This window comes from Bos mutus, chromosome 7 (genome assembly GCF_027580195.1).
Source record: "Bos mutus isolate GX-2022 chromosome 7, NWIPB_WYAK_1.1, whole genome shotgun sequence".
Taxonomy (NCBI): domain Eukaryota; kingdom Metazoa; phylum Chordata; class Mammalia; order Artiodactyla; family Bovidae; genus Bos; species Bos mutus.
The window spans coordinates 3,326,860-3,346,531 of NC_091623.1; the positions used below are offsets into that span (position 1 = coordinate 3,326,860).

General features: G+C 43.6%; 1 pseudogene; it reads right to left on the reverse strand.

Annotated features, from left to right (window-relative positions):
• Positions 1–18,778: 18,778 nt before the first annotated feature.
• Positions 18,779–18,946, reverse strand: LOC138988722 (U2 spliceosomal RNA; annotated as a pseudogene).
• Positions 18,947–19,672: the final 726 nt, after the last annotated feature.

The following is a 19,672-nucleotide window of genomic DNA, read 5'->3' on the forward strand; positions in this document are numbered from 1 at the left end:
TTCCAGTCCAGATCAGCTGTGATATAGAGTTTTGCATGATATTTGTTGTTATTTCTCTTGGAAAATGTCTTTGATTCTTAAAAGATATGGAGAAAATGCAAACGGATGGTTATACTATCAAAGAGTGGCAGAAAGCTTCCCTATCTCTTTATACAGATTTTTCTTAGGTCCTTTACTCTGCCAGAAATTTGTATCTTATAAGATCATGATTATTTGGATATATTTCTTATTGGAGATATAGGTCATGCTGAAAAAATGACCATCTTGGATTTGTAGTATTTCTTGGACCTGTAGGCACAAAACTGCACAGATCGCTGCTGCTGCTAAATCGCTTCAGTCGCATCTAACTCTGTGCGACCCCATAGACGGCAGCCCACCAGGCTCCTCTGTCCCTGGGATTCTCCGGGCAAGAACACTGGAGTGGGTTGCCGTTTCCTTCTCCAATTCATGAAAGTGAAAAGTGAAAGTGAAGGCGCTCAGTCGTGTTAGATTCTTCACGACCCCATGGACTGCAGCCCACCAGGCTCCTCTGTCGATGGGATTTCCCAGGCAGGAGTACTGGAGTGGGCTGCCATTGCCTTCTCCGCAGGGGAAACGAAAACCAGAGTTTGGAGTGTATAGCTGAAAAGTTATCCCAGCTTTGTCTCCTGAGGCACAGGGAGACGTAGGCAGTGCCACCCTTCTGGCCGGGGCCTCGTGTGCAGGGACCAGAGGTTGCCTGGCCTGTAATGGTTGTGACCACTGCTCGAGGAACTGTCACCCAGATCAACTTGGATATTAAAATAGCAAGGAAAGAGCCCCTTGTTCTCTCAAAGCTGAGACTTAGGCTCTAGCGTTGCACCTATGCTTCACTAACACTCCATCTGCTTGCCAGAGACTTCCTCCAGCCCCAAGACACCAGGAAAGAGAATTTCCCTTCTAAATCTAAAGCTCGTTAGAGAGAAATGCCAGCAGGAGTCCGCCCTGGCCCTTTCGCTTTGACTTCTGTAATCGGAGATTCAGAGCTTTGGCTGTGAAATTTCTCCCAGAGGAAAGCTGTTAAAAGCAATTCTGATTTCCTTCTCTACTGAACTGATACTCCTGTCTTCAGTGTGCCAAGTGTTTGGCCACCTAGTGTTTGGCCACCTAGGTGGTCTCAAACCTGCCAGTCTTTCCCTTGCTGGTTTAGTTGCCTTAAAAAATTTTTATTTATTTATGGCTGTGCTGGGTCTTCACTGCTGTGTGTGGGCTTTCTCTAGTTGAGGCGAGCCAGGGCTACTCTTCATTGCAGCGCGTGGGCTTCTCCTTGAGGTAGCTTCCCTTGAGGAGTGGGGGTTCTAGAGTGTAGGCTCAGTAGGTGTGGTACATGCATGGGTTTAGTTGCCCCACAGCATGTAGTATCTTCCTGGACCAGGGATTGAACCCATGTCCCTGCACTGCAAGGTAGATTCTTGACCACTGGACCACCAAGGAAGTCCACGTGCCTTGTTTAGAAAGGCCTTTCTCAAGTGAAGGCTATAAAGATTTATTCTTATATTTACTTATGAAACTTTTATAGTTTAAATTGTTATCACATTGTTTATTTGCAGTTAACTTTTTCATCCAGTTGAAGTGTATTTTCATAAAGTGTTAGGTCTGATGTTAATATTTTCCTCTATAGATAACCAGTTTTCCCCTCTGCTGTTTTTTTTTTTTTTTCAATAAGCTTTTAACTTTAGGGTAGTTTTGGCTGTGTAGACAACTTGTGTAGACAAGTTGCATAGAGAGTATAGCACATTCTGGTAAACCTCTCTCAGCTGCTTTTTGATTTGAAAGGATATTTTCACGTGGCTCTAAATTCGCACATATACACAGATGTCTTTTTAGAATCTTACTTTCATTCTACTGATGCTTTGGCTATTTCTGCCCCAAACAGCATATGTTTAATTAGTATTATTTCTAGAGAGTTCATAGCTCTTGATAGGGAATCTGAAATCTCATAGGCTTTCAAGAGGTCACATCCAGACCTCAGGCAAGGATGGTAGCATTAGCCTTGTGTATGGGTGTTGCTGCTGCCGAGGTGACTGGCCAGGAAGGAGCACGTGTACCTCTCTAGTACGTAGGGAAGGGGTCACTGCTGGAGACCTGCCTCTTGTATAGGAAGCCCTGTTTCCTGAGCATAGCCCTCAGAGACGTGGATGAGGCTCTGGAGTAGGATTTCTCCTCCCCAGTACCATCGATATTTTGGGACTGATAAAATTCTTTGCTTTGGGGACTGTCCTGTGCATTGTAGGATGCTTAGCATCATCCCTGGTCTCTGTCTACCAGATGCCTTTAGCAGCCCAGACTACTCATGACAATCAAAATTATGTGCAGACACTGCACGTACTCCTGGAGGCCAACGTCCATGCCCACTGTCATCCCAATTGAGAACCACCAGTCTGGTTCTACCTGCCTGAGTGTTAACCCTGGCTCCACCTTTCAGTAGCCGTGGGCCTCTATTTCATCCTGTGTAAAATGCAAGCAATAATGGTGTTTGTCTCCTAGGATGGTCCTGAGGCCCAATCAGGCAGGTACACATAAGCACTCAATACAGACACGGGTGGGACAGATCCTAGCTCAGTGTTAGCTATTATTGATGCTATTATTAAAAAAACCCTTCATCTTTTCTCACACTTCAAATAAACACACAGACTTCCCATTTTTCTACTACCTCAATAGCTTCCCCACCATGGAACAAATGTGTTTAAATCATAACAATGTTCACTCCAAAGTTACATATCTGTGTTAATGAAATGGAATTCGATTTTCAGGGCTCTGTAACTGCTAATTAATCAGCTCCCATGATAAACTTGTCCCAGCTGCCCGTGGTTTTTATTTGCAGCCACAGAAGAGCAATTCCAGTTAGTAAACAGGCTTTTAAGTGACAGTCTTGCTCTGTAGAGCAGAAGGGCCCAGAAAGGATTTTCTAAGTAAGATGATAATGCCACTGGGAAAAGAGAAATCTGGGATGAGGAGAAGACTGAGGATTTGCTTGATTCATTCACTTGGTGTCTTTGGGAACCCTGTGTTATTTACTGTTGAAACACACCAATCGTCTTGCAGTTCAGAGAGGGCTGGATGGAAGACTTGTCGTTCACCCATTCATGTGACTTTGTCACCCAGAGGGCTTTTTTTCCCTTTTGTAAAACCATGTTTGCTATGAAGCTTATCCAAGAACCCCTTTCATGGGGATGATTATTTCTAGTGTCTTAAGAAAATCTGGCTGACGTGGTGGGTGTGAGCTGTTTCTACCCTTGTCTAAAAGGCTCACTTCCTCCAGTGAAACCAGGAATGGTTTGAAGAGGAGAGGACTGCTCTGGCTCGAGCTGGAGTGTGTAGGCCAGGTGGGGCTCTTTAGTTTGCTGGCTTTGGTGAAACTTGGTTAATTCACTTAGCCTGAGCAACTGGGCTGTAGGGGACCTGGGTTCAAGAATCAGAATGATTAGGTTGAAATCCCAATTCCTTAACTTGCTGACTGTGTGGCCTTTGGTAAGTCATTTGAACTTTTTCCCATCTTTAAAATGACATTGATGATAGAACCTACCTCACAGCTTTGCTGTGAATTTTACGTAAAATATTTCATTTAGCCCCGTGGCACATAATAAGCACTTAATATATCTTAGCTGTTATGGTAATTGTTATAGTTATCATTTATTTGAGTGTCCTCTGTGAACCAGTCATTGTGCCAGGGGCAGGGAGTACCCCTGGCAGGTCAAATTCTACATTTTGTGCATCCACAGAGTTTAATGCCCTGGAAATTTGTGTTTCTGCAGGTGAGCATGCTAGCCTGGGGAAGTGGGAGAGAGTCAGAGAAATCCCCAGAAACTGGAACCTTAGTAACCACAAAGGCATGGACCCTGGATATGGCAGAGGCTATGCACAGAGGGAGAGCCAGTCAAGGCCATTGGAAACAGGACAGGAAACTTGGAACCCCCCTCCCCCATCACCTCCCCCTCCTTAATAGGAAACAATTTCCTTTGAAGTGGATAAGCTGGACTACCAGAGAGAGAGGTATTGCTGGCTTCTGCTGAGTGAATCCAGCCATCAGTTTCTGCAGATTTAGGCCTATTATGCAGTAATCTCTGTCTAATTCCTGGCCCACTGGGCCCCAGAGCCTCGAGGTGCCTCCTTGACCCCCTTCCCATACATTGGCCACAATCAGTTGTTTTGTGAGTTGTGTTTTATTAAGTCTTCCGTTCACAAGAACTTGCCACCTGTTTATAAGAGGATTTTGTTTTATACAAAGGGCTGACGAAGTTTAACCCTGGAGAATAACCCTGCAGTTTCTTCCTGGCAAAGATTTGTTGACCCTATTTCTTTACTATGGCCATGTCTGCTCCAGCTTTCCTTCTAAGGCTGTGTGTGGAGACCTAAACAGGACAATTATGCAGACTGTTTTAAAAAAAATTAAGTGCTATGTAAGGGATATTTTTTTAGTGGAGAACATATAAAGCAATTTGGATGCCTCTCCTTTAAACCTTTTGGAAACGACTGGAAGACCAGGATTCATTTAAATTTGAAAGGATTTTAGGTTTGCAAAGTTATACTAGATTAGTTAGTAGCTCTCCTCAAAGTCTCACATGCTAGACACTCATTCCTATATTCTAACTGTATATAGCCAGAGCAGGGTGCCATGGTGGTAATTTTGGGGGGCAAGATCATATTTATGACAACATTTGGGTTAGTTTTAATTTTTCCCTCAAAGAGTAGGGGAAATGCATGATGGAGAAGGGCATGAATTCTTGGAAACAGAAATGAATAGTTCATCTAGCATAACACATCAAGACCAGGTCAGGTGTGGGTTTCCTTCCACAGGATAAATTGCATACATTTACCCAACAGAGTTATACAACAGAATTCTGTCTTGTGTACCTGGAGAATTCAGGTTTTTATTGATTTCATACAACTTCAGATTTTTCCCCTTGGTTCTGTCCTGGGGAAGTGCTAATAATGGGTAGAACAGGAGTGTTGATAAATGCAAACAGTCAGTGGTTAAAAGGCCTTCATATTATTCTTTTGTTTCAGTGTGTTCTGACTGCAGATCTCATGAAGTTGATAAACTATCTCACAGCGCAGAGTACGTCCTGGTAAATAGCAGGCAATTACTTTGCTGAGTTGCTCTGTCCTGTTCTCCATTTCGGCTGAGAAATGGTTCTAGCTGTGTAGTTGAAGTTCACTCTGGCCTTCTTCAGCAGCGCAGGTGTGAACTCCTGCCTCACTGGTGATACAGACTCTGAAGAACCAGAGGTTGAAGGGTCTGGCTGACTCCGATGTCCCCTGTCCGGGCGATGCAGTGTATGTTCAGAGAGCTTGTGAGGAGGTTATCTGAAAGGTGTGGTGGTCTTCAGAACCAGAATGTAACAGTGGCAGAGGGTGCGGGACAGTTGGGGACAGGAGGGAATCTTTCAGAGGGCAGAGGCAAGGAGTTGTTCGTTATAAGAAAGACATAGAGTTTGTTATCACAGAATAATTACCCAAGAAATGTTTTCGAATTGTATATCATGTGCAATAGACACCTATTTTTGAGAATTTCGGTCTCACAAACATGCACTGATGGATACAAGAACCCACAGGATCATTGCATGATCAGATGATGGCTAAACAGGACTATTTCATGCCCTTCCTCCACTTGTTCATCGCATCTGGCCAGAATGTTTTAAAAAATGCAGTCAGGATCACATCATTTCTATGCTGCTTCTGTTTTTCCCTAATTCCTAAGAAAGGGTGATACGAACTGGATCTTGGCTGCCTGGGCCTCCGTCACCTCTGGGATGACCTTATCATCCCTGGTCTCAGTACCCTCCCCAGGAGAGGGGTCCCTCTCAGTCCCCACTTGTGTGCCTACTCCTGTCCCGTCTTACAGTGTCAGAACATTCTGTTCCCTCTGCTTGGACTCCCGAACACAGCCTATTCATCCTTCAGGATTTCTCCTTAAATGTCACTTTTTCCTAACTACCAGGTACTTGATAGGATCGTCTACTTTTCCACTGATAGTGTTTCTCACATTTGAGCTCACTTGTTTTGTGAGATTATCAGTAAGACCTCAGTCTCTCCTGTTGTTTGGTCATCTCCAGGAAGACCAGAGCAGCAACCACGCTCGTCTTGTTCCCTGCTGAACCCCTAGCATCGTGCTCCAGATCGTGACATAGCAGGTGCTCTGTGAATGAGTGATGGACGAATGGATAGCTGGATGTAGATGGAGAGATTCCACTGTCCTTTCAAAGCACTTTGTCCCTCCTCGTATGGGAGCACTTGGTATGTTGTATTATACTAAACATCTTGCCTACCCTCACATGCATAAAGCTGCCAGAGAGCAGGATTTGGATCATAATTGTCTTTTCATCTCCAGAGTCTGGCTAACATAGAAACCAGTGAAGGTTTATGGATGAAGAATGTATTGTGCATGAATTGGGGGTAGGTGGCGCTTTTCTGGGTTTTAAAGCATGCCTGGGGTTGAGGTGAAGGAATAGTGAATTTAAGCATCCAAAATAATGGTAAGAGTTGGGATGCAAAATAAGATTAGGGTTTTTTTTTTGTTTTTTTTTTAAACAGCTGAAAACCTGAATTAGAAAAATACCACATAGTCACCAGACACCACTTGACAGGATGTACTCACTTTGCAGATTGGAGGGTTGGGTGGGGAGGTCGCTGGGAATTTCCTGACCTGAACTTGATACCTTGAATAATGTCTGTCTTTCAGCGTGCTGTCCACCTCAGGCGATTTATCTGTTCTACAAATATTTAGCAAGTACCTGTTCTCTGCATTCCCAACAGGGGAACTATCACCCACCAAAGGCACAAAAATTGGTCTGTGGGAGGTGAACAGCTTCATTCCTTTTGTATATAAAGCACAGATATACATATAGTACATGAACAGATATATGACTTATCTATGGTGTTAAAATTTCATAGTGGAGATGATTAGGAAAAATCTCTAAAAAGGCTCTTTTGAGAGATGATCATGAAAAAAAAGGTAGAGAACTGACCTGCTCCTTGTCAGGCATTATTCTGGTCAAGGTGCCTCTCCTCCTGGAACTTTCATTCTTGTGGAGCAGGCAATAGACAAATAAGTAGCTGTAACTTTCAAATAGTAAGAAATTCTGTAGAGAAAAAAAGAGCAGGCATAGACCTAGAGTCCTTGGGGGGTGAGTGTGGGTGTGTGTATGGTTTTGTTTTTAGGTGAGGGGAGGTGTTCTGGTGACTCAGACAAGGTGACACTTAAGAAGACTCTGGAAGAAGGGGGAAGAACATCCCAGGAGAAGGCAGCAGCATGAAGGAACTGGAAACAGCAAGGAGGCCAGGTGGGGAGGAATGGATGAGTGAGGGAAAGATGGCGGGAGATGAGGCTGGAGCTGGGACAGGGACCAGATCACACAGGCCTTATGCACTGTGCTAGGGGGACTGGGTGTTGCTTTGAGAGAATTTGGAAGCTTTATGCAGGGCAGTGGCTGAGCTGCTTTGCCTTTGGAGTGGCTCTTCCCAGCCACCGTTTGGAGGATGGGCAGCAGGGGCAGGAGTGGAATCGGGGGCCCAGCGAGGAGGCTGTTGCCAGGCCCTCAGTGGGAGGTGATGGTGTGGGTGAGAGAGAGAGAGGCAAGGCTCCTGCGTGCTCTGAAGGTGGAGCTCACAGGTTTTGCAGAAAGATGGAAGGGAGGGTGAGAAAGAAAGAGGAGGCAGGTAAGCCAAGATCTAGCCCAGGCACTGGGTTCCCTTTATGGACACAAGGTCGATTGTGAGGGGAGCCTTCCTGGGAACCGTTCCTATTGTGAGGGCTTCTTTCTACCAGCTCAAGGTCCTTCTTGTTGGTGCCAGGATTAGCATATACATTTCTTCTTCTTTTTTTTTTCCTTTTGGCTGCTCCACACAGCATGCAGGATCTTAGTTCCCTGACTAGGAATGAACCTGTGCGCCCTGCAGTGGCCGCGTGGAGTGCCAACAACAGAACTGTCAGGGACTTCCTATTTTTTTAAAAAATTTTAATTAAAAATTTTAAAATTTTATACATTTTTAAAGGCTGCTTTCCATTTGCAGTTATTACAAAATATTAGCTGTATTACCCATGTTGTGCAATATATCCATGAGCCTATCTTAGCATATATTATATGTTGCCTTCTACAGTTAGGGCTTCCCTGGTGGCTCAGACAGTAAAGCATCTGCCTGCAGTGCAGGAGACCCAGGTTCGATTCCTGGGTCGGGAAGATCCCCTGGAGAAGGAAATAGCAATCCACTCCAGCACTCTTGCCTGGAAAATCCCATGGACGGAGGAGCCTGATAGGCTACAGTCCATGGGGTCGCAAAGAGTTGGACACGACTGAGTGACTTCACTTCACTTCTACAGTTACATATTTTTTATCTATATACATCACCACCTTACCTAATCTTTACGTTGCTTTAGGGAAGGAACCTTTTCCAAGAGGCAGCCAGTGGGGCAGAGTGGTTACAATTGTTGTTGTGTGTGTGTGTACTAGGGTGAGGGTTTTAGCAGCTTAGCCTTTATCCTCTTTCCCTTTCTCTTCCTCTCCCTCCTCAAGTTCTTCTTTTTTTTTTTTGTAAAGTGGAGAAGGCAACAGTATCTGCTTCCTACCCATTTGCATGTGAAGTGCCTTGTGTGGGTCTGGCAAGCAGTTGGTTGGTGCTCGGTGGTTTTCACGTTGTGTGCCTCCGCACCTCCCGTTAGATTCCAGTGTTGCTCTTATATCTCAGAGTCATTTAAGTTGGAGCTTTTTGCAGTAAGGGTATCCCCCTTTCCCCTTCCATGTTCTTGGTTTTCCTTCATAAAAAAGGGAGGAAGTGAGATTTACTGAAGCAGTGAATCAGTGGAGCTTCTCAAATCTGGGTATTTGCATTGTGCATGACATTGAATTTTAAGTGTGACAGGTTGAGTTGAGGATGGTAGAGAAGGCTTTCCACACCCCCCGGGGGAAGTGAGTGCCAAGTGGATTGTTTACAGTAAGCAGAACTGATGCTGTAGTGTGAGCAATGCATGGTGTTTATATAGTAATCACCAAATTGTGTGGATCCAACCAGAATGAAAAATGCCTGGAGCCTTGGCTTAGGGCCATGGATGAGCAGAGCATGAAGCCTGGCATGGAACAGGAGTGGAAGGCATGGGTGATAGATATAAACAGATGTACATTTAAGTAGAGATCAAAATATGTGGCTGCCTCTTTCCCTCTTTGCACTCGTGGCAGACTTGGTTCATCTGTCACATCATTCATTCCTGATTCTGATGGAAAGCTCATATTACTTGAGTATTTACTGCAAGTCAAGCCCTGTGTTCTACATCATGTTGCTTACTCCCACAACAACTCAGTGAGGTGGGTCTATTATCCTCCTAGTCAGATGAGGAAACAGTCCCAGAGTGGTCAGTAATGTGCCCCGGGTCTCCAAGCTGGCCAGTGGCAGAGCTGGGATTAGAACCTGGTCACCAAACACCAGAGCATGCTACCAATTATTGTGCTTTACAGCTCCTAGCTATGCCCAGATACTACCTCAGAATCCTTCTACCCCATAAAAATTCATCCCCATCTGCTTCATTAAGGTTGTGGGACAGAGGTTCATGCTACATGTGCTCATTCGTTCATTCAGCTGCTCATTCACTAAACAGTGCTTCTGTGCATCTGCCATGTGCCTGGCGCAGTATTTGGTACTGAGGATTCCTCAGTGAATGAGACACAATCCTTGCTCGGGGAGTATACTTAGTAGAAGCATCACATCTTGTCTGGGATGCTCAGTGAGTAGAAAGACTCAGAATTTGAGTGATTCTGGATAGAGACTTCCCTATGTTGAACCAGAAGATACCCCAGTTAATGACGGGAATCAGCAACAATCTGAAGAATGCATTATAATGCCCCAGCATGCACCCTGGACCAGAAATCGGGCCATCTTCCACCTTTTTCTGACTTGACTGATTTAGCGATTTGATCTTGGGTCTCAAGAGTTATAACTCATGTTCAAGCAGTGCTTTCTTAGGCATTCGTTCACTTTGTTCCTTGCGGTACCTGCTTGGAAGGAGGAGTTCTCTGATGTGCAGAGAGATTATGTGACCTGCTTGGTTCTCACAAGCTGGGAATAGAACCCAGGTCTAACTTCTAGCTCCTTGTTTTTGTTATCTCATTGTGCAGCATCTTAATGTCTCAAGGCTTTCAGTTTCCCCATCTGTAAAACAGGGAAATTAAACCACATGGTCCCTAAAAGTTCCCCCCTTCCTCCCTTCTTCCCTTTCTTTCCTTTCTCCCAAATCACTGCAGTGCGTACATGAACTATACATTATGCTTGAAGCTGGAAATAATGTTATGGAAAACAGACGCACATGCGTCAAAAAAGTTGAAAGAACCCATAGAGTGGAGAAAATATTTACAAATTATATGCATGGGACTTGTATCCAGAACATATAAAGCACTCTTACAACTCAGTAATAAAAAGAAAAACAGCCAAATTAAGAACTTGGTAAAGGATCTGAAAAGACTTTTCTCCAAAGAAGGCATGCAGATGGCCAGTAAACACATGAAAAGAGGCTCCACATCATTAGTCATCAGGCAAATGCAAATCAAAACCACAATGAGATATCACTTCACACCCAGTAGCATGGCTATAATCAAAAGAAAGATAATGACAAGTCTTGGTGGAGGATGTGGAGAAATTTAAGCCCTCACACACTGTTGGTAGTGTTGTAAAATGGTGCAACGACCCTGGAAAACAGTCTGGAATAGAGTTACCGAATGACCCGGCAATTCTATTCCTAGGGGTATACCCAAGAGAAATGGAAATATAGGTCTACACATATGCTTTTACACAGATGTTCACAGAAGTATTATTCATAATAGGCGAAGAGTAGAAACAATCCATTTGGATTGTTTGAAGAGAATATTTTAAAATTGATTATGTTGATAGTTACATAACTCAATATACTAAAAACCAAGTTGTACACTTTAAATAGGAAGATAGTATGATATGTGGATTGTATCTCAATAAAACTATTACATATACTTTAAAAAACCCTAGCATGAGGTCTGCCACTGTGGTGAACATAATCTTGTTGGGGAGATAAATACTGCTTAAATTTTAAATTAAATTGCCATACAAAAAGTTTTGTAGTTAGTCAGTTTTGGTAAATACTATGAAGGGAAAGAGCCAAATCTTACGACAGAGACTAGCAGCAGTTACTAGGGGTTAAGGAAGAGGTATTTGGAAAACTATAACATTCAAGTGTTCCAACAGAGATCCTCAAATAATAGTGGCTTAAGCCAGGTAGAAGGGGCTTCCCAGGTGGTGCTAGTGGCAAAGAACTTGCCTGCCAGTGCAGGAATATGGTACATATACACAATGGAGTATTACTCAGCCATTAAAAAGAATACATTTGAATCAGTTCTAATGAGGTGGATGAAACTGGAACCTATTATACAGAGTGAAGTAAGTCAGAAAGAAAAACACCAATACAGTATACTAACGCATATATATGGAGTTTAGAAAGATGGTAACAATAACCCTGTGTACGAGACAGCAAAAGAGACACTGATGTATAGAACAGTCTTATGGACTCTGTTGGAGAGGGAGAGGGTGGGAAGATTTGGGAGAATGGCATTGAAACATGTATAATATCATATATGAAACAAGTTGGCAGTCCAGGTTCGATGCACGATACTGGATGCTTGGGGCTGGTGCACTGGGACGACCCAGAGGGATGGTATGGGGAGGGAGGGGGGAGGAGGGTTCAGGATGGGGAACACATGTATACCTGTGGTGGATTCATTTCGATATTTGGCAAAACTAATACAATATTGTAAAGTTTAAAAATAAAATTAAAAAAAAAAAAGAAAGAGACACAAGTTCGATCCTTGGGTTGGGAAGATCCCATGGGGGAGGAAATGGCAACCCACTCCCGAATTCGTGCCTGGAAAATCCCATGGGCAGAGGGGCCTGGTGGGCTACAGTCCATGTGGTTGCAAAGACTCAGACTCGACTGAAGCGACTTAGCAAGCAAGGTAGATGTTGAATTCTCATTCATACAGTAGCAGAGGTGTAAGCAGTCTGGGCCTTGTACGGAAGCCCACAGTTTCAGGGATCTCCTGGTGTGTTGCTCTGCCTTTCCCCAGAGAGGGACGCTGTCCTCATCTGCATGGTCCATGGTGATTCTCCACCCTGTCTATAGTCCAACACTAAGAGAGGGAGGGGGCCCTGGAAAGCTCTTCATTTCTGCTCTTATCCAAGGCTTAATCACATGAGGCTGGGAAAGGAAGTCATATGCCAGATGTCATGTGCCCTTAGGGGCTCTGTTATAACCTTGGAGATCCTATTATTCAGAAGGAGGGGAGAAGAGATGTAGGGTAAACAATTAGCAGTTTCTGCCAGAGATGGTCTCTCTGAGGCAGTGACATTGAAGGTGAGAACCTGAGGATGAATTGGTGGAGAAAGGGAAGAGTTTTCCAGGCAGGGGAAGAGCGTGTGGGAGGACCAGAAGGCAGGAAAGCCCAGCTACCATGTTTAATGATATGCATGTCTGAGAGGTGGGCTTCCCTGGTACTCAGATGGTAAAGAATCTGTCTGCAATACAGGAGGCCCGGGTTCAGTCCCTGAGTTGGGAAGATCCCCTGGAGAAGCAAATGGCTACCCACTCCAGTATTCTTGGCTGGAGAATTTCATGGACAGAGGAGCCTGGCAGGCTATAGTCCATGGGGTCACGGAATCAGGCACAACTGAATGACTAATACTGTCTGTGAAGCACATCCCCCAGGTGGTTAGGACTCACAAGTGCCAGAACTAGACGTGGTCTAGGGAAGCGGCAGCTCTGGGTTCACCTGACTTTTGTCTCTTGTGTCTTACAGGGTTGGGATGGACCCGGACCGTGATGAGGGGTCTTTGTGCCAGACTCTGGAAAGCCCATGTGTATCCTCAGCTTTGAGAACTGAATTCCATAGGTTGTGTCAGTGTCAGACCTGTGAAGTTTAGTTCTTTAGCTGGGATATCTCTATCATCCTAGATTCGAGAGATGTTGGAGAGAACAAATCCAAGGTCGGCTGGAGAACTTGGAAGACTGGAGACACAAGGGCCAAGTCTCAGGCTCTGAAGGAATAGTCAGGGAGGGTTCACGGGAGGAGCTCTCATTTAACTGTGAGAAGACTTGGATTCTAGCTGAGCAGTGTTCCAACTAGCTAAGTGGATGCTCTAGGCAAGTCATTCTTGCTGCTGCTGCTTTTACTAGTTTATATTTATTGATTACTTATGACATTCCAGGTACTGTACTAAGTGCTTTCCATGCTGTTATAGGAGACTCCTGGGAAAAATCGCTTTAATGAAGCTTGAGATGCCTGGCACTTCCATGCAATGATTTTTTCCCCTCTGCATGGCATCAGATGGAATTAACAGAATGTGACAAGTAGTATTTAGCATGGACTGCTGAGCTAATTGATCCCTTTTTAGAATGAGACACATGGATACATCCCTCTTGTGGTCCCCCTCTCCCTTTATTTGAATCTTTATTTCCTTGCCTTCTATAAATACATTAGGGCTACATTGTGTTTTTGTATTACAAACTAGGAAAAAGGAGGATGTGATTAGACCTTACTATGGTGCCCAGTTTCTTCCGGGGCAAAGGAATATGAGGGTTTTGAAGGCTCCCTCCCTTTGGAAGGAATGATGCTAAAGCTGAAACTCCAGTACTTTGGCCACCTCATGCGAAGAGTTGACTCATTGGAAAAGACTCTGATGCTGGGAGGGATTGGGGGCAGGAGGAGAAGAGGACGACAGAAGATGAGATGGCTGGATGGCATCGCTGACTCAATGGACGTGAGTCTCAGTGAACTCTGGGAGTTGGTGATGGACAGGGAGGCCTGGCGTGCTGCGATTCATGGGGTCGCAAAGAGTTGGACACAACTGAGCGGCTGATCTGATCTGATCTGATCCCTTTGCCAGTATGGCCAGCTTTATGCTATGGGTGAAGCTGTGTGTTGTCCTCCTATGTCCTAGGTCAGCTAGGTCTGCTCTGAAGGTCATGTTTGCTGTGATGATGGTGATTTCGCTCTTTAGGCAGAGAGCCGCATTCTGTGTGAGTAACATCTGGGCTTTGTTAGGCTTTAGATTTGATGGGGAACTGGGCATTCCCATCCTTTGGAAACTCATCTTTAAGGGTCTTGGTGTCCTAAATTGTCCATCCCTTAATGTCTGCAGAATGCAGGTGTGGTCTGGCCCAGTGAGGGAAGGCAGGCCCAAAGTGGGAGACCCTTTTCAGTGACACTGATGCTTACTGAGTGCCTGCTATATGCTGGGCACTGGGCTCAGTGCATTTTGTGCATGATCTCAATGAATCTCACATCAAGGGTTATCTGGAAACTGAGGACAAATTAACCAAAAGATGTCAAATAAAAAAGTGTAGTGATGTTATGTGATGCAAAGGAATGCTTGGTTCTTGTGAAGGCCCCCCTGCATGGGTGTTGGGACATGGGTGTGCTCTCTGAGCTATATCGATGGTATCAAGGCCCCACCCCCAGTCTGCCCACTTCCTCCTTTTGCTTACTAGACCTTTAGCCAGTGACTCATTTTAGAACCAGAACACTGGTGAAACTCAAATGAGATCAGAGATCAGTGTCTTTAGTCCTAGATACTAGAGAAAATCCAGAATTTACTCCAGAAACTTGAGATGCTCTGAGTTTCTGACCATCTGTGTTGTGAACAGGGACTTAGACTATGGATTCTGATTTACTGCAAAAGGCTAATCCTTAATGCAGGTGAACTCTTCCTAAAGCAGACCTGGTAAATGAAATATGGAATTCACACACACACACACATACACACTTTAAACAATGATGAAGTAGATTTATGAGGAGTAGGCAAAAATTTACTTTATGAAGAATGTTTCTTTTCATAAGAGGACTTTTTTAAAATTCAGAGGTGATTCCAGTGTGTAATATATTTCCCAAGGATTTTTGAGATTGTATTTGCTGTATCAAAACTTATTTTCTGTAAGTGGAAAAAGCAGGTTACAAAATAGCATGGATTATATGATTCAATTTATGTAAAATAAATGCATAAAGGAATATGTGCATTGAAAATATACATCAATTTATCAACAAGGATTATCTCTGGAGTGGTGGGAATTAAGATGGGTTTTCCTTTCTTTGTATTTTCCTCTAGTGTTTGATTCTTACACTGAACATGTTTAATTAAAACAATAAAGTTACTGAAGATGATTTCACACACAATTGTGATCAATCTAGACAAATGCTCGTTCTATGCATTTAGTAGAAGTTATATGGAGGGAGGTTCCTGATGTGTTCAGTGAAGGAGTGAGTGTAGAAAAATGTATAGTGTGATTTTTTTTTTTTTCCAAGAGGGAAGTGTACATGTGTGGGTGTGTGTCTCTATGGAATCCAGTGGGTCGTGGCTGGTGAGGTAGCAGGCGATTTTTCTCTCTTATACCTTCTTGTCCAAATAAGAAGAAAAAGAATTCTCAATGTATATATGTTACTTTCTAAGAATCCATCCATTGTGTAAACCAGTAGTTTTCAAGTGAGTTTCCTGGACAAGTAACATCAGTATCACCTGAGAACTTGTTCAAAGTGTAAATTCAGGGTCCACCCTTAACACTTTAAGCAGTGTTTTTTGACCTTTTCAGACTCTTTATTTCCCCTGTACCCTTCCTTGCATTTTTTTTCTCTCCTTCTCATCCTCTCCCTTCCTGCTGTGATCAATGGGATCTCAGAGGCAGATTCATCATGCTTCTGGCTCTGCTTGGGAGAGGACATGTCAGATACTCTTGGAGAGGTGCTTTGGGAGTAATAATACTAATGGAAGTATTGATTTGCCATCCTCAGATAAAAGGGAAAGGCCATGATTTATCAGCTTGCATTGATGGGACCCAGTGGGCAGCTGGACGCATGCTGAGTAGTTGCTATCTATCCATATGACGAGGCTACTGAGACTTGGTGATTTAGGGACACAGTAGTTTCTTGAGTCCTCCAAGCTGTCAAACCTCTGTTAGTTAAGGTGAAGATTCCTATATTAGGGTGCTGCAGAGAAACAAGAACCAATAGGATTATATATACTTGGAGATTTATTATAGGGAATTAGCTCACATGATTATGGAGTCCCACTTGGTGGGGTTAGTCAGCAAGCTGGAGACCCAGGAGAGCTAATGGTGAAGTTTCAGTCTGAGTTTCAAGACCTGAGAATCAGAGGAGAGGGACCAGGTGGTATTCCAGTCTAAAGGCCAACAGGCTTAAGGCTCAGAAAGAGCTGATGTTTCAGTTTGAGCTCAAAAGCAGGGGCAAAATAGTCCCAGCTCAGCAATCAGAGAGGAGGTATTCCATCTTAATCCCAGGAGTTCAGGTTTTTGTCTATGTAGGCCATCAACTGATTGGATAAGACCCACCCACACCAGGGAAGGCAATCTGCTTTACTCAGTCCACCAATTCCATTTTTTTTTTAATCTTAATGGCAAGCCATTCCAGTATTTTTGCCTGGGAGACCCCATGAACAGAGGAGCCAGGGGGGCTAAAGTTCATGGAGTCACAGAGTTGGACGTGACTGAGGAACTGAGCACATGGTTACCTTACAGTGTGATGCCAGTTTCTACACGGGTGCATGCTAAGTCGCTTTAGTTGCGTCTGACTCTTGGCAACCCTATGGACTGTAGCGCACCAGGCTCCTCTGTCCAAGGGATTCTCCAGGCAAGAATGCTGGAGTGGGTTGCCATGCTCTCCTCCAAGGGATCTTTCCCACGCAGGGATTGAACCCACATCTCTTATGTCTGCTGCATTGGCTACCACTAGCGCTGCCTGGGAAGCCCTGGTGTTAGTTTCTACCATACAACAAAGTGTATCAGTTATACATATACACGTATCTACTCTTCTTATTTCCTTCCCATTTAGGTACCTCAGAGCACTGAGTAGAGTTCCCTGTGCTAATCAGTAGATTGTCATTAGTTGTCTATTTTATACACTGTATCAATAGTGTGGGGCTTCCCCTGTGGCTCAGCAGTGAAGAATCCACCTGCAATGCAGGAGACTGGTTCAATCCCTGGTGAGGAAGATCCCCTGGAGGAGGGCATGGCAACACACTCCAGTATTCTTGCCAGGAGAATCACACGGACAGAGGAGCCTGATGGGCTGCAGTCCGTGGAGTCGCAGAGTTGGTCGACAGTTGAAGCAGCTAAGCACCACACTATCAAGTGTATATATGTGAATCCCAATCTCCCAATTCATCCCATCACCTCCTTCACCAATTCCAATGTTAATCTCATCTAAAATCACCCTCACAGATACACCCAGAACAATGTTTGACCAAGTATCTGGGCACCTTGTGAGCCAGTCAAATTGACATATAACATTAACCTCCACAGTTCCTTTTTCATATTTCTTCACATCTAGATTATCTTGAACTCTTTCCTAATAATATTTCAGAGCTTGGATGTAAAGTGCTCTGGGGTGTGGGAGGGACCAAACACCTTGCCCTGTTCTTTGTTCTTCTTTGCCATTAAGGTGCTTTGAGGAACTGTTTTTGAAGGCAGTCCTACTTCTACCTCCTGAGGCAGCCCTTCCAAGTAGAAGAGCTGTTTCAGTTATTCCTAGGAAATGGCTACAGTAAAATTACAACTTTCCTATATTATGTGTTTGCAATGCTCCAGGTGTCACAGATGAAGAAGTATGTCTAGATGAGAAAACTGAAGCTCAGGGAGGTTATATACCTTGCTGAAATATCACACACTAGGAAGTGTCACTTACTGTTAATCAAGGCTGCCTAATCTGAGCCTATGTTCTTTTCACTAAAGTTTGTACTGGGCTTTACAGTTTATAAAGTACTTTAACACACATTATTTCATTTGCTGGCCATAGCTTTCCCCAGTGAAGTAGATATATCCATAATTTTAGAGATGGGGAATGCAGTTTTCAAAGGCTTCACACCTTGTCTATCTCCTGTGTCATGTAGCTAGTAACTAGTGAAGCTGGGCCACAAATCCAAAATCTCAAATAAAAAGATAACTTTTATTCTAAAAAAATTCATACGAAGCATATAAGCTTCTTGGAGGATAAAGAAAGAGCACCCCTGCCTCAGTTTCTCTAGTGTAACTGAAAACAGACCAGTATACATTGAGGTTCACCCTAATTCACCTGCCTATGTCTTTGGTAAGCAGGAGTGAGCCCTTGTAAATGATTAATTCCACCCTCCACAACACAGTTATACTTTAAAATATATTACAATTATGTTGTTGGTAGCTTTTAAGAAACCATAACGTATTTTTTGCCTTGGGTCTTGCCATACTACAAACAGTAGTCGGATTCCATCTGCCTCTGGGCAACAAGTGTGTTTTCTTGTTTTAAAAAACTAACATATTTTATTGTATAAGTTTACTGCAAAGGAACTCTGCAAATGGAGAAAAGTATGAAAGAGAAAAAATTTAAATTATAAAAAATTTTTACTATGCAACAAAATATTCTTTAAATTGAAAATTTGGGAAATTCAGAAAATCGTAAAGCAGAAAACTATCCATAAGCTTATAGATGTCTATTTTGGGGGCTAACCTGATGGCTTAGCTGATAAAGAATCCACCTGCAATGCAGGAGACACAGGAGATGCTGGTTCAACCCCTGGGTTAGGAAGATCCCCTGGAGGAGGAGATGGCAACCCACTCCATTATTCTTGCCTAGAAAATCCCGTGGACAGAGGAGCCTGGTGGGGAGCCAGAGGAGTCCACGGGGTTGCAAGAGTCGGACATGACTGAGTAGGTGTGTGTCTGTGTCTATTTTGGCTTATGCCTTATCATTTTCACTTAAAAAAAATACAGTTGGGATTGTTACTTAAATGTAATATGTCTGTGTGTCAGTTCTGTTTTCCTGTTATTTAACATCTTGTCATAAGCATTTCCTCATTTCCTTATAGATCTTGCCCATTCATTTTAAACTGATAAGAACAGATACTACACTTGATCTTAGCCAAAAGGCCAAGAAGCGATTTTCATGCAGTTTAAATGGCTGCATATGTAGTTCGTAGAGTGGCTGTGCCTTTGTTTGTTTATCTTCCCCTCTTATTGGACATTTAGAACCTGGATCTTCTAAATCCAAATCTGTTCTCCCGCCCACACATATCTGCTTTATTTCCTTTTAGCCTTTTGCTTACATTGATTCAGGCATTATTTGTGATGACCTTAATATTAAAAAAAAAAAAGCCTAGTCACTTCTTAATCAGTAGTGTGCAAAAATGCTAATGTTAAGGCTTTACTAAGTACTGAGTTCTTTCTTCTTTAAAATAGTTTTTATTGGAGTATAGTTTCTTTACAATGTTGTGTTAGTTTCTACTGTACAGCAAAATGAGTAAGCCATTCATATACATATAACCCCTCCCTTTGGGATTTCCTTCCCATTCAGGTCACTGCAGGGCATTAAGGAGTGTGTCCTCATCGCGTGCATGCTAAGTCATTCAGTGTGTCCCACTCTTCATGACCCCATGGATTATAGCCCGTCAGGCTCCTCTCTTCATAGGATTCTCCATGAACAGAATACTGGAATGGGTTACCGTGCTCTCCTTCAGGGGATCTTTGCATCCAGAGATTGAATGCTGTATCTCTTATGTCTCCTGCATTGGCAGGCAGGTTCTTTACCACTAGTGCCACCTGGGAAGCCCATGTTCTTATTAGTTATCTATTTTATACATGGTATCAATAGTGCATATGTGTAAATCC